At 35.7% G+C, this 10,949-nt stretch overlaps 1 protein-coding gene and 1 long non-coding RNA gene across 2 annotated transcripts in view; one reads left to right on the plus strand and one right to left on the minus strand.

The window, feature by feature from the left end:
- Positions 1-10,949, minus strand: part of LOC107623041 (probable aquaporin PIP-type 7a) — a 21,457-nt gene that overhangs the window by 5,210 nt on the left and 5,298 nt on the right. The window lies entirely within an intron of this gene.
- LOC110268528 overlaps positions 10,209-10,949 on the plus strand; it is a 22,220-nt gene continuing 21,479 nt past the window's right edge. Inside the window, exon 1 of the long non-coding RNA XR_002356573.1 lies at positions 10,209-10,219. This is a non-coding gene — a long non-coding RNA (uncharacterized LOC110268528). The remainder of the gene's footprint in view (positions 10,220-10,949) is intronic.

The following is a 10,949-nucleotide window of genomic DNA, read 5'->3' on the forward strand; positions in this document are numbered from 1 at the left end:
TTCTAACAAAATTCAAGAGAAAAGATTGAAGAAGAAGATAAACTATTATTGATTCATTGAATTACAATAGAGCTCCCTAACACAATTTCACTTATTCCATTGTCTTCTCTTTACTCCTAGCTACTCCTTCTTGCTTCAACCTTTCTCCAAGCTTTCTTCACCTATCATTAATCAACCAAACACATCAAAGCTATGCTTAAAATCATGAGATATTCATTCTATCATAATATGTAACAATTATAGTATAAAACCTCATGAAATAGTATGAATTCATACATGGTTGATTAAATCAAAGGAAACATGAAAATCTACCTAATTGGCTTGCTTGTAGCTCAAGAAAGTGCATAATTCTAATGAAAACAAAAGAAAAAAACTAGTTAAAATAGGCTAAGATGACTTGTCATCACCTTGATGGTAATTGTTTTGGCCTTGAGAAGGATAAGGTGGACGGTTGTTGTAGTTCACATTGGCTACTACAAAAGCATGTTCCTCTTGAATTGATGGCATTGATCGGTGTAATGAGTGGTGCTAGAGCACAAACCACAAATCCTAGGAGGGCCTTCAAGTTGAGCAATCGGAGGTGGGGCTTCGACGGCTTGGATGGAGTAGTATTCCTTTTGATCCTTTTGTATTTGGGTAAGGATGGTAGTCATATCTCCAAGTGCTTTGGTTAGACTTGATTCGGAAGGGGATGGTTCCACCACACCCTTGAGAGGATTACTTCTCACCCTTGTGTGTTGTGTAGCTTCGACAACATCCTTTATCAAATTCCAAGCTTCTCCCTCCGTCTTGTTTTTCGAAAGGGAACCACCGCTAAAAGCGGTAAGCAATCTTCTATCTTCCACACAAAGACCTCTGGTGAAGTAGCTAATGAGCAAGTGAGTGTTCATTCCATGATGCGGACAAGATTCCAATAGCCTCTTGAACCGAGACCAATACTCATACAAACTCTCTTGGTCTCTCTGCATTATGCCCGAAATCTCTTTCCGGATATAGTCGGTCTTCTCTGATAGGAAGAACTTATCTAGAAACTCTATTCTCAAGAAATCCCAATTAGTCACAATCTCATCCAGTAGCGAATAAAACCATGTCTTTGCTTGCCCTTCAAGAGAGAAAGGGAAGGCAAAAACCATGATAGCTACCTCATCAGCTCCATGCCTTCGAGCCGTAGAACAAGCAACTTGAAAATCTCTTAGATGTCAGATGGGGTCTTGACCTGGCAACCCATGATATTTAGGAAGTAGATGTATCAAGCTACTCTTCAATTCAAAGTTTGGATCAAGGTTAGAATACCTTGCTTGCAATGGTTGAAGTATGATATCCGGAGCTCCTTGCTCATGCAAAGTGATCCGTCGTGGCTCTACCATGTGTGACTCACCTGTAGGATGTAAAGATGTATTATTAGTGCCAACAGAAGAATAGGAAGTAGCGGACTCCAAGTCACTCTCGGTACCGCCTAGTGATTCGGTATGTTCCTCAAGAGAGGCCAAAGTACTAGCCGTATAATCCAACCGCCGTCTAGCTTGTCGAGTATGTAACAAAGTTCTTTCAATCTCGGGATCAAAATCGGCTAAGCTAGAATTCGGTTGAGACCGAGTCATCAAACTTGAGAGTCATAGCACAAATGTAAAAGAAATATAAACTATGGCTAAGTATTGAAAGCAATTAAAATATCTACAATATTCACATATTCATATAACCAATATCAAGGCATATGTTGCAACCACTCCCCGGCAACGGCGCCAAAAATTTGATGCGACTCCAAGGGTGTATTGGTAAAGATTTTCCTCAATAAAATTTCGTTGCAAATATAGCTCTACCAACAACAATCATCGGGTATCGAATTTAGAAGAGGGATTTGGTTGTCACAAGTTCAACCCCAATAGAAATAACTGAAGTATTCAAACCTCGGATCGTCTCACAAGGAATGGGCAAACATGTGCTTCAACATTGGTTAGAAATCCGGGGTTGTGAGTTACGAGCAAGAAAATAAATGGGAATCTTAACAAGCAAGTAATCTTAAATTGCAAGAAACTAATTCAATTAACTAAGCAAAGCATGAGCAATTCCAATGAACAAGTAACATCCCACATAATTCTATTCTAAACCAAACAAGTAACTATAACTAAGACATGTAATTGAGAATTTTGGTTTTCAAATATGAATAATAAAAGCAACTCTTGGCTAGGCATGAGAATTGGGGTCACCATCCTTGTCTAATAACCATATCTTGACAATTATGAGGAACCAAACTCATTAAGTCTACTTCTATACTTGAAGTACGTCAAATGGTTTGGTCAACATCAACCCATAAGTTCTAACCTCACTATTAATTAACTTAATAGAAGGTTAGCGTCAACGGCTATCAAATTGACCACTAAGGGCTCCCAAATCATCAAATACATTAGACCCAATGACTCAAGTTTACCCAATTTTCTTAGCCTAGGCCAAGAGTAAAGAGAACTACTCTATAATCAAAGTAAACATTTCATCAAACACATGGTAAGCATTAACAAAAGACATGTTCAAAATAGCAATTAAATTGAAATCAACAAGTACCCACTAACAATTATCAACATACAATCATCCAAACAACACAATTAAACATAGAAATTATCAATGTAACATCAATAAGTCAAGATTCACAACATTCATGAAATGGGTACAAAATGACAATTGACAAGAATTCATAAAACTATCACAAGATCTATGTAAAATTATACTAAGGAATTCAAATTGAACAATTAAAACTAGTAATTAACAAGATCCAATTCACAATTCAACATGGGAAGATCAAATTAAAATTAGATCTAGAGAGGAACAAGGGTTTCTCTCTCTAGAAGAACAAAGAAGCAAAAAAACTAGCTAAAATTGTGTCTTAGTGTAAAATGATTGATCCCCCTTTTTCCCTAGCATCCTTGGGTCTTTTCCATGCAGAAACAGCTTGAAACTGCGCCTGATGAGCCTCAGAAATCGCCAGGCATGATTTCCTTTAATGAGGTCACGTGCAGCTTCCCACACGAGCGTGCCATGCGTGCGTGCGAAATCACTCAACAAATACATCACGGCATCGAATGGCAATAGAAGATGATTAAAATATGGCAATTTTAAGGCAAAATAAGCATGTTTTTCATCATGGAGCAATATTAGAAAGTGAACACAAAACCATGCATTTCTTGTGAATAAGTGTGAGAAATATTGACAAAACCCCCCAAATTCTACACAATATAAACCACAAAATTGGTATTTATCACTCCTCCTTGAATCTCCAAGGATCTTTGCTTCTCAAATGGTTGACAGAAGTTCAAACCATCTTCACCAAGTTTGGATGGAGTTCCACCCAAGATATGAGCTCCCTTAGTTAGTCTTCATGCTTCGATCTGGGATCCCATATCTTATTTTTGCACCCGTCTTCTTGTTGATCTTCATGAATTTTCAGTTTGGATGGTTGACAAGTAGAACAAGCAGAATTCTCTCTAGCATACCAGGCCTTCTTCCTAGACCCATGTGAAGTAGCATTCATCCAATCATAGTCCCTATACCTTGAAGATTTAATGTTGATGAGCCTACTTCCAAACTTCCAACCACTACATAACTCCTTCTTACCCTTAGTTCCAGAAAGAGCTCTAAGTTGTCCATCCGTTTCAATCAAGCCATATTCAAGTGAGAAGGTAAAGCTTAAAGGTAAGAGTTTTACCCACTTGAATGGTGTGTTGGATGGCGGCTTAGGGAGGGAAACCTCCCCACACTTAGACAATGCAAGGTCGACTCATTTATGCTCTTCTATGAGTACTTCCATCTCTTGACAACTTCTTTCATTTTCTTCATGCTTGTTAACTTCTTCTAATTCTTTCTCATCATCAATCAAATCAAACTTGGGAGGTTGTGTGAAATCTACCTTCATATCGACTTCACTTTTGCTGGAAGAGTCTTCAATGAGATCACCAACAAGATTTGGTGTTGAGTTGTCTTCAATAGCTTTCATTTCACATCCCATGGGAGAAGATTCAATGTTTGATAGGAAATCATTGATGATTGAATCTATCTCTTGATCAACCTTTTTATATTCTTCAATCTTGATATGCTCCGGAGGTTGTTGAGACGTCCATGGTGGTTCCGCATCTTCTAGATCTTCAACTACTTCTTCCTTTTCTTCAATGACCCTAGGTTTCTAATTGTTCCAAAGCTTGACTCTTCCTTCTTTTCCACCGAATTTTCCAATTTCTCTTTCATACTTTGCTCTTCTTTTAATTTTTCACATGTGGCCACAGAAACACCTTGAGTGTTCAAGCATTGGTAGGCTAAGGTGTGCACTACCTTGGTCAAATTAGTCACAAACTCTAGAGTGTTCCTTTGCATATCCGCTTGGCCTTGAAGTAGCAAGGTGAGAGAATCTTCTATTGGAGCTTGGGGTGGATGGGAAGGTTCATTAACTTGGGGAGAGGGTTCATAGTGAGAGGGCGGTTCTTCTTGGTAAGGGTAAGGATATGGTGTGCATTGAGGTGGTTCTTGGTAATAAGCACAATGGAATTGTGGTGGTTCTAGAGGTTCTTGTTCATAATGATCATAAGGAAATGGCATGGGTGATTGGTTATATGATGGATATGGGTCACAAGAAGGTGCTTGATATGGAAAGGCTTGTGAGCATGGTTGATAGTCATGTTGAGGACAAGGTTCATGAGCGTATGGTGGTGGTACTTGATTATCACAAAAAGAATCACCATAGCCATTAAATTGACATGCACTAGGATGTGAATTATACCTATAAGTATCCAGAGGTTGTTGCCAATAGGAGTGATCAATTCCTTGAGGCTCCTCCCATCTTGGAGTGTTCCATCCTTGATACATGTTATCATTAAAGTCCACATTTCCTACAACACAATTGGAACCAAACTCATAGCCAAGAGGGTGAGAATTCACAAGGGAAAAACAAAATAAAACTAGCAAAAACTAGTAAACAAGCAAAAGATGAATCTATTCACACTATTCACATATATACAATAACCAATAACATAACACAATTGCACTCCCCGGCAACGGCGCCATTTTGATGATCAGATTTCTTGACGGTTTATAATTCTTCTAATGAAGTCTCGTTGTAAAGTATAGTTTCCAAACCAATCAATAATTCTTTCATACAAAAGATTGTTTGTCACTAGTACAAACTCCTAAATTTATAAACCGAAGTATTGAACCTCGGGTCGTTCTCCCTAGGAATTGCAATGAAGTGTCTTGTTATTGGTTATGAGGTATGTTTGGGGTTTTTGAGATTTTAGACAAGAAATATAAATGGCAATGAAAGTAAACTAATGACTAAAAGGGCTCTTGGCAAGATATGAGAACTAGAAGTCCTATCCTAGTTATCCTCCTCAATTGTGATCACAAATTGTTCATTGCTACCACTTAGTTAACCTCTAACCATGGAGGAAAGTCAAGTGGATGAATCAACTTGATTCCACAAGTCCTAGCCAACTCACAAGGGAAAGACTAGCGTTAGTGGTATCCAAGTCAATTAGCAACTTCTAATTATCGATCAACAAAGGAATTAGATAACTCAAGCGTCACTAATTACTCCACCTAGGCCAAGAGGGATAAAAATCTATACTAAAATCTAACCAAGCATTTCATCAAACACTTGGAAGGCACTAAAGAAGAGCAAAGTAAATTGGCATCAACAAAGGAATCTAGCAACAATTATTGCAAGGAATTAATAACAACAATCAAAAGGAACACAATTATCACGAATTACCTCAAATTGCATTAAAAGAAAATAGAATGAACAAAAGTAGATCTACAAACAAAGTAGAAGGAAATATAACAAACAATAGAAGAATGATAAATGTAACAACAAAGAATTAAGAAGAAGAAGTAGAAGAGAACATGAATTAAAACCTAGATCTAAGAACTAAACCTAATCCTAATCCTAATCCTAGAGAGAAGTGAGAGCTTCTCTCTCTAAAACTAAAACTAAACTAGCCTAATGTGTGTGTGTCTATCCATGATATGCCTTCCCCTTCATTCCTTGGTCTTTTTAGCCTTTTCCCGCCAAAAACTCAGCTCCAAATGGGGTTGGAAATCCTCCAAAATCGCTAGGCACATGTTTGACTAAAGGAATCACGTGCGGCCTTTGGCGCGTACGTGCACAGCGCGCGTACGCGCCCCTGGGGTATTTCGCAATCCGCGCGGATGCGCACAGTGCGCGCGCACCCATGGACTTTTTCAAATCTTTGGCTTTTCATGATTTCTCCACTTTGTATGCTTTCCTTTCACTCCTTTGATCCCTTCCTGGCCCTTTTCAACCTGAAATCACTAGCAAACACATCAAGGCATCTAGTGGAGATCAAAGGTGAATCAAAATTATCAAATTAAAGATAAAAAAAAAAGCATATTTTCACATCCAAGCACAAGTACGGAGACAATCACAAAACCATGCTATTTCATTGAATAAATGTGAGGAAAGGTTATCAAAATGCTCTAAATTCGACACAAGATAAACCCTACAAAGGAGGTTTATCACCCATACCCATGCATAAATCTGGCTAGCCTGATTCGATTTATGTGTAGTTAAAGCTCACCTAGTAAATCTATTTAGTCTAATTCGATTTAATACTAAAATTTGTAAATCTAATTACCCTAATTCGATTGGTATAAAATACGCCTTTGGGAGATTCACGTATCATTTCTTGCTTTGGGTGATATTAGTAATATTTACACGCATTTGGTTTATTTAAGTATTTTACCCTATATTTTGTGATTGAAAATATCAACATTATGCTATCATTTTCTAAAAATATTGAATTTTTTAATTTGTCTTTAAAATATATTAATTTTAAACTTCAATTCAAATTAACAGCAAACTTTCCATTAAAAATAATGACAAATTTGTGATCTAATAGGGAAAAAATAGTTTTTAAGAAAAAGCTTTTGATTTGAGTTGTTTGTAAAATTTTTGAGAATTGACTTCTTGCTAGAATATTGTAAATTATTAGTTATTAAAAATTAGTTAGCTAATTATTAGTCACGACTTTGAGATTTTAATTATTGTCTCATTTAAAATAGCTTTAGATTAGTGACAAAATTGTGACAAATTACATTAGCGTACTTGGCAAATTTGCTTCAAACTTTTCATGAATTTTTCATGGATTTATATAGAGGTTAGTGATTAGTAGCAACATGAAATAAGGACAGAATAAGGACTAACATTTTTCTGACAAATTAGTAGCAATATGAAATAAGCGAGAAAAGTCTATCAGTTTTCAAATGGTCGCTAATTCCTCACTAAATAAGCTTTTGATTAGTGACTCAATTGTGACTAGTTACTTCTAAGATTCTCGATTAGCTTTGGATTTGTTATAACTTTGTGACTGATTTCCAACGAGGTTAGCGAGTAATTTGCTACAAAATAGGTAGGATATAGCTTTTGCTTTGCGACAAGATTGCAGTTGCCAAGTCGCTCGCTAAATTAAACTTGCGACAACTTAGCGACAAATGTATTTCGCCCGCTAATCAGCAACTTGAAATAAGCGAACGAAGTGTGTCAGATATTAAACGGTCACAAATTTCTTGCTACTTAGGTCATAGGCACTCAATATCTGTATTTTCACTTTAGCGACTAATTAGCAAGGAACACTTTCCTAGCTGAATGATATATCCGTTGCGACGAGTTAGTCACGACTATTTTTTGTCGCTACCCTAATTTTGAATTTTACAATATTATGCGACAAATTAGCGAGAAACGAATTGCTCACTAAAAATAAAAACTTTGGCGACAAATTAGCTAGGAATTTGTCCATCGCATAATGCATTTCAAGTCTTTGTGACGGATTAGTTAGGGGCATTGTTCCTCACTAATTAGCCTTTTCACACAAAGTTTATTTAGCGACGAACTAGTGTGTGAATTATTTCTCGCTAATTGTATATCAAACACTTGCGATGGAATAGTGACAATAATATCCCTCGCTACTTTACTTTTATTCGATTGAACCTCTAAGTGACTGATTTGCTAGAACATTGTCACTCGCTAATTAATTTGTGAGAAATTAGCGAGGAAATTTTTCTCGCTCTTTTTTTAGCTACAAAAGTCAATCTGCGAGAAATAAACTTACTCGTAAATCTCTCGCTAATCAGTCATTTTCTCAAGTTCGGGTATTTTGTGACCGCTTATTAATTTTGTCGTTAGTGTGTCACTAATTCCTCGCAAGTTAGTGACGGATTAATGACAAAAAATATTTCTCGCAAAAATTCGTCGCTAATTTGTCAAATTCTTGTAGTTAGTCCGTTCTTCGAAGTTATAAACTTCCCGGACCTAATATTCATTCAAAATAAGTTTCACAAGATTTGGGGGTCTGGAAGCCAAATTATGCCTGCCGAAATCGGTCAAAAATTCAGCTTTTACCAAAAGCTCAAATTCTCTAATTTTTTAAAATTCTCAATCCAATACCAACCAAACCACAACCAAATTAATCCCAAACATTCACATACATTCCAAATATTAGTCTCCTACTTACTGCAAAACCTCTTGTCCACAAGTTTCAAAGTCTCCAAATCAACTCAACAGACTTCAACCACCAGAATTTTGTACTAGTTCACTAATTTGACTCCAAATCAACATGAAATTCAATCTAATTTCATACAATTTTATTATAATTAATACAAGGGTTTAACAGTTCACTAATTAACAAAGATTTAGTGGTTTCTTACTTTATCCACTGAGCACTTGGATGAAACTCAGTTATATCTCGCACTAGAGTACCCCTAAACCATAAAATTACATAATTCCTTAATATTCAATACCCAAAAATCACAAAATTGAAGATAAGGGCCGGGTGAAAAATTCAAATTTCTTACCCCTTTGTTCGGATGGATTTGAAGAGCTCAACGAAGCGGTCACATGGCCACAAACAGTACGGCAATCAGAGCTCTTCGAATTGAAAGTTAGAAGGAATTGGATTTTTTTTAAGTGAAGGGATTTAGGGTTTTTGGCTCTTCTTCCTCAATGCAACGTATTTCGTATGAATAGGGGAAAAGAAAAGGCTGAATTCATCATATATATGTTGGGTCTTAGGCTGAATATGGACCTGGTTCAATTCATTTGGCCCATTAACCTAATTTTCGGCTAAAATTTGTAAAATTAGTATTTTAATACGCAATCTAAATATTTTTTTACATTAATTATGAAAATATATCAATTAAATAATATAAAATATAAAATAAAATTTATATAAAAAAATATATCAATTAATTATGATATTTGTTGTGATAAACACAAAGGATATGGATGCCCATGCAAGTGACTCAGTTTTCATGTTACCAATAGAGAATGAAATTAATATGGGTTGAAAAAATTCCTCCCATATGCTTATAAATAGGAGGTTAACCTCCGTTGTTAATACACACACAATAATAAACAAATACTCTCTCTTTATGTTGCAATCAAATACTCTTCTCTTTATATTTCTTCTACAATTCTTTCTCTTCTTTTATTTTATTATGTGGTGGAAAGGGCCATTGGTCACGTACCTGTCGTACCCCAAGGCACCTAGTTGATCTTTACCAGGCATCTTTGAAAAAGGACGATAAGGGAAAAGAGTCGAATTTCGTTTCAAATGATGCAGAAAATTCCACCACTCATTATGATGTATCTGATTTCTTTGAGGATCCTGAAGGAAATATTGGTCATTTGATCAATGATGGAATAGTTTAATATGTGGAATTGTGAAGTATCTATGTAAATAAATAATGTAAAAAAAATTTATTATTAAGTTTTATTTTTTATGTATTTAAGTTTCAAATGTGATGTACATAAATAATGAAATATTGATATTTATGAATTTTGAAATTATTAATTGTGTCAAATTTTAAAATAAAATTTTAGTATATGACATTATTTTATGTACAGTGTTTCTTAGAAAATAATTCTGATCAAGTATTCAATTTATCTGTGCATACTACTCATTTTATTATTATTTGTTTTTGAAGAGAATGGCAAGGATATGTAATGAAGATGTATGCCTTGCGGATAGTGCAAGTTCACACACTATTCTCAAAAGTGATATATATTTTACCCATCTTGTGCCAAAAGAGGAATATGTTAATACTATTATTGGCTCAGGCAATGTGATAGAAGGCTCCGGAAGAGCTATAATTTTGTTTCCTGGAGGAACAAAATTTATAATAAATAATGCACTATTATCTACCAAGTCTCTGAGGAACTTGTTGAGTTTCAAAGATATTCGCCGAAATGGATATCATGTTGAGACGATGAATGAGGGAAATCATGAGTGTTTATGTATCACAACTCATGATTCAAATAAGAAAGTTATATTAGAAAAATTACCCTCACTTTCATCTGGGTTGTATTATACCAAGATTAGTGCAATTGAATCACATGCCATTGTAAATCAGAAGTTTACTAACTCAAATGAGTTCATAACTTGGCACGACCGATTGGGTCATCCGGGAACAACCATGATGAGAAGAATTATTGAAAACTCTCATGGACATTCACTAAAGGACCAGAAGATTCTTAAAACTAGTGAATTTTGTTGTGTTGCATGTTCTCAAGGGAAGTTAATTTTAAGGCCATCACCAGTAAAGATTGGATTTGAGTCCCCTGAATTCCTAGAGAGGATTCAAGGTGATATATGTGGACCTATTCATCCACCATGTGGATCTTTTAGATATTTTATGGTCCTGATAGACGCATCTTCGAGATGGTCACATGTGTGCTTATTATCTTCTCGCAACCTGGCATTTGCGAGATTACTGGCTCAAATTATTCGATTAAAAGCACAATTTCCAGAAAATCCAATCAAAGCAATTCGTCTTGATAATGCTGGTGAATTTACTTCCCAAACTTTTGATGCTTATTGTATGGCTAATGGAATAAGTGTTGAACATCCAGTGGCTTATGTTCACATACAAAATGGGTTAGCAGAATCACTTATTAA

The sequence above is a fragment of the Arachis ipaensis genome, chromosome B10 (assembly GCF_000816755.2).
Source record: "Arachis ipaensis cultivar K30076 chromosome B10, Araip1.1, whole genome shotgun sequence".
Lineage (NCBI taxonomy): Eukaryota > Viridiplantae > Streptophyta > Magnoliopsida > Fabales > Fabaceae > Arachis > Arachis ipaensis.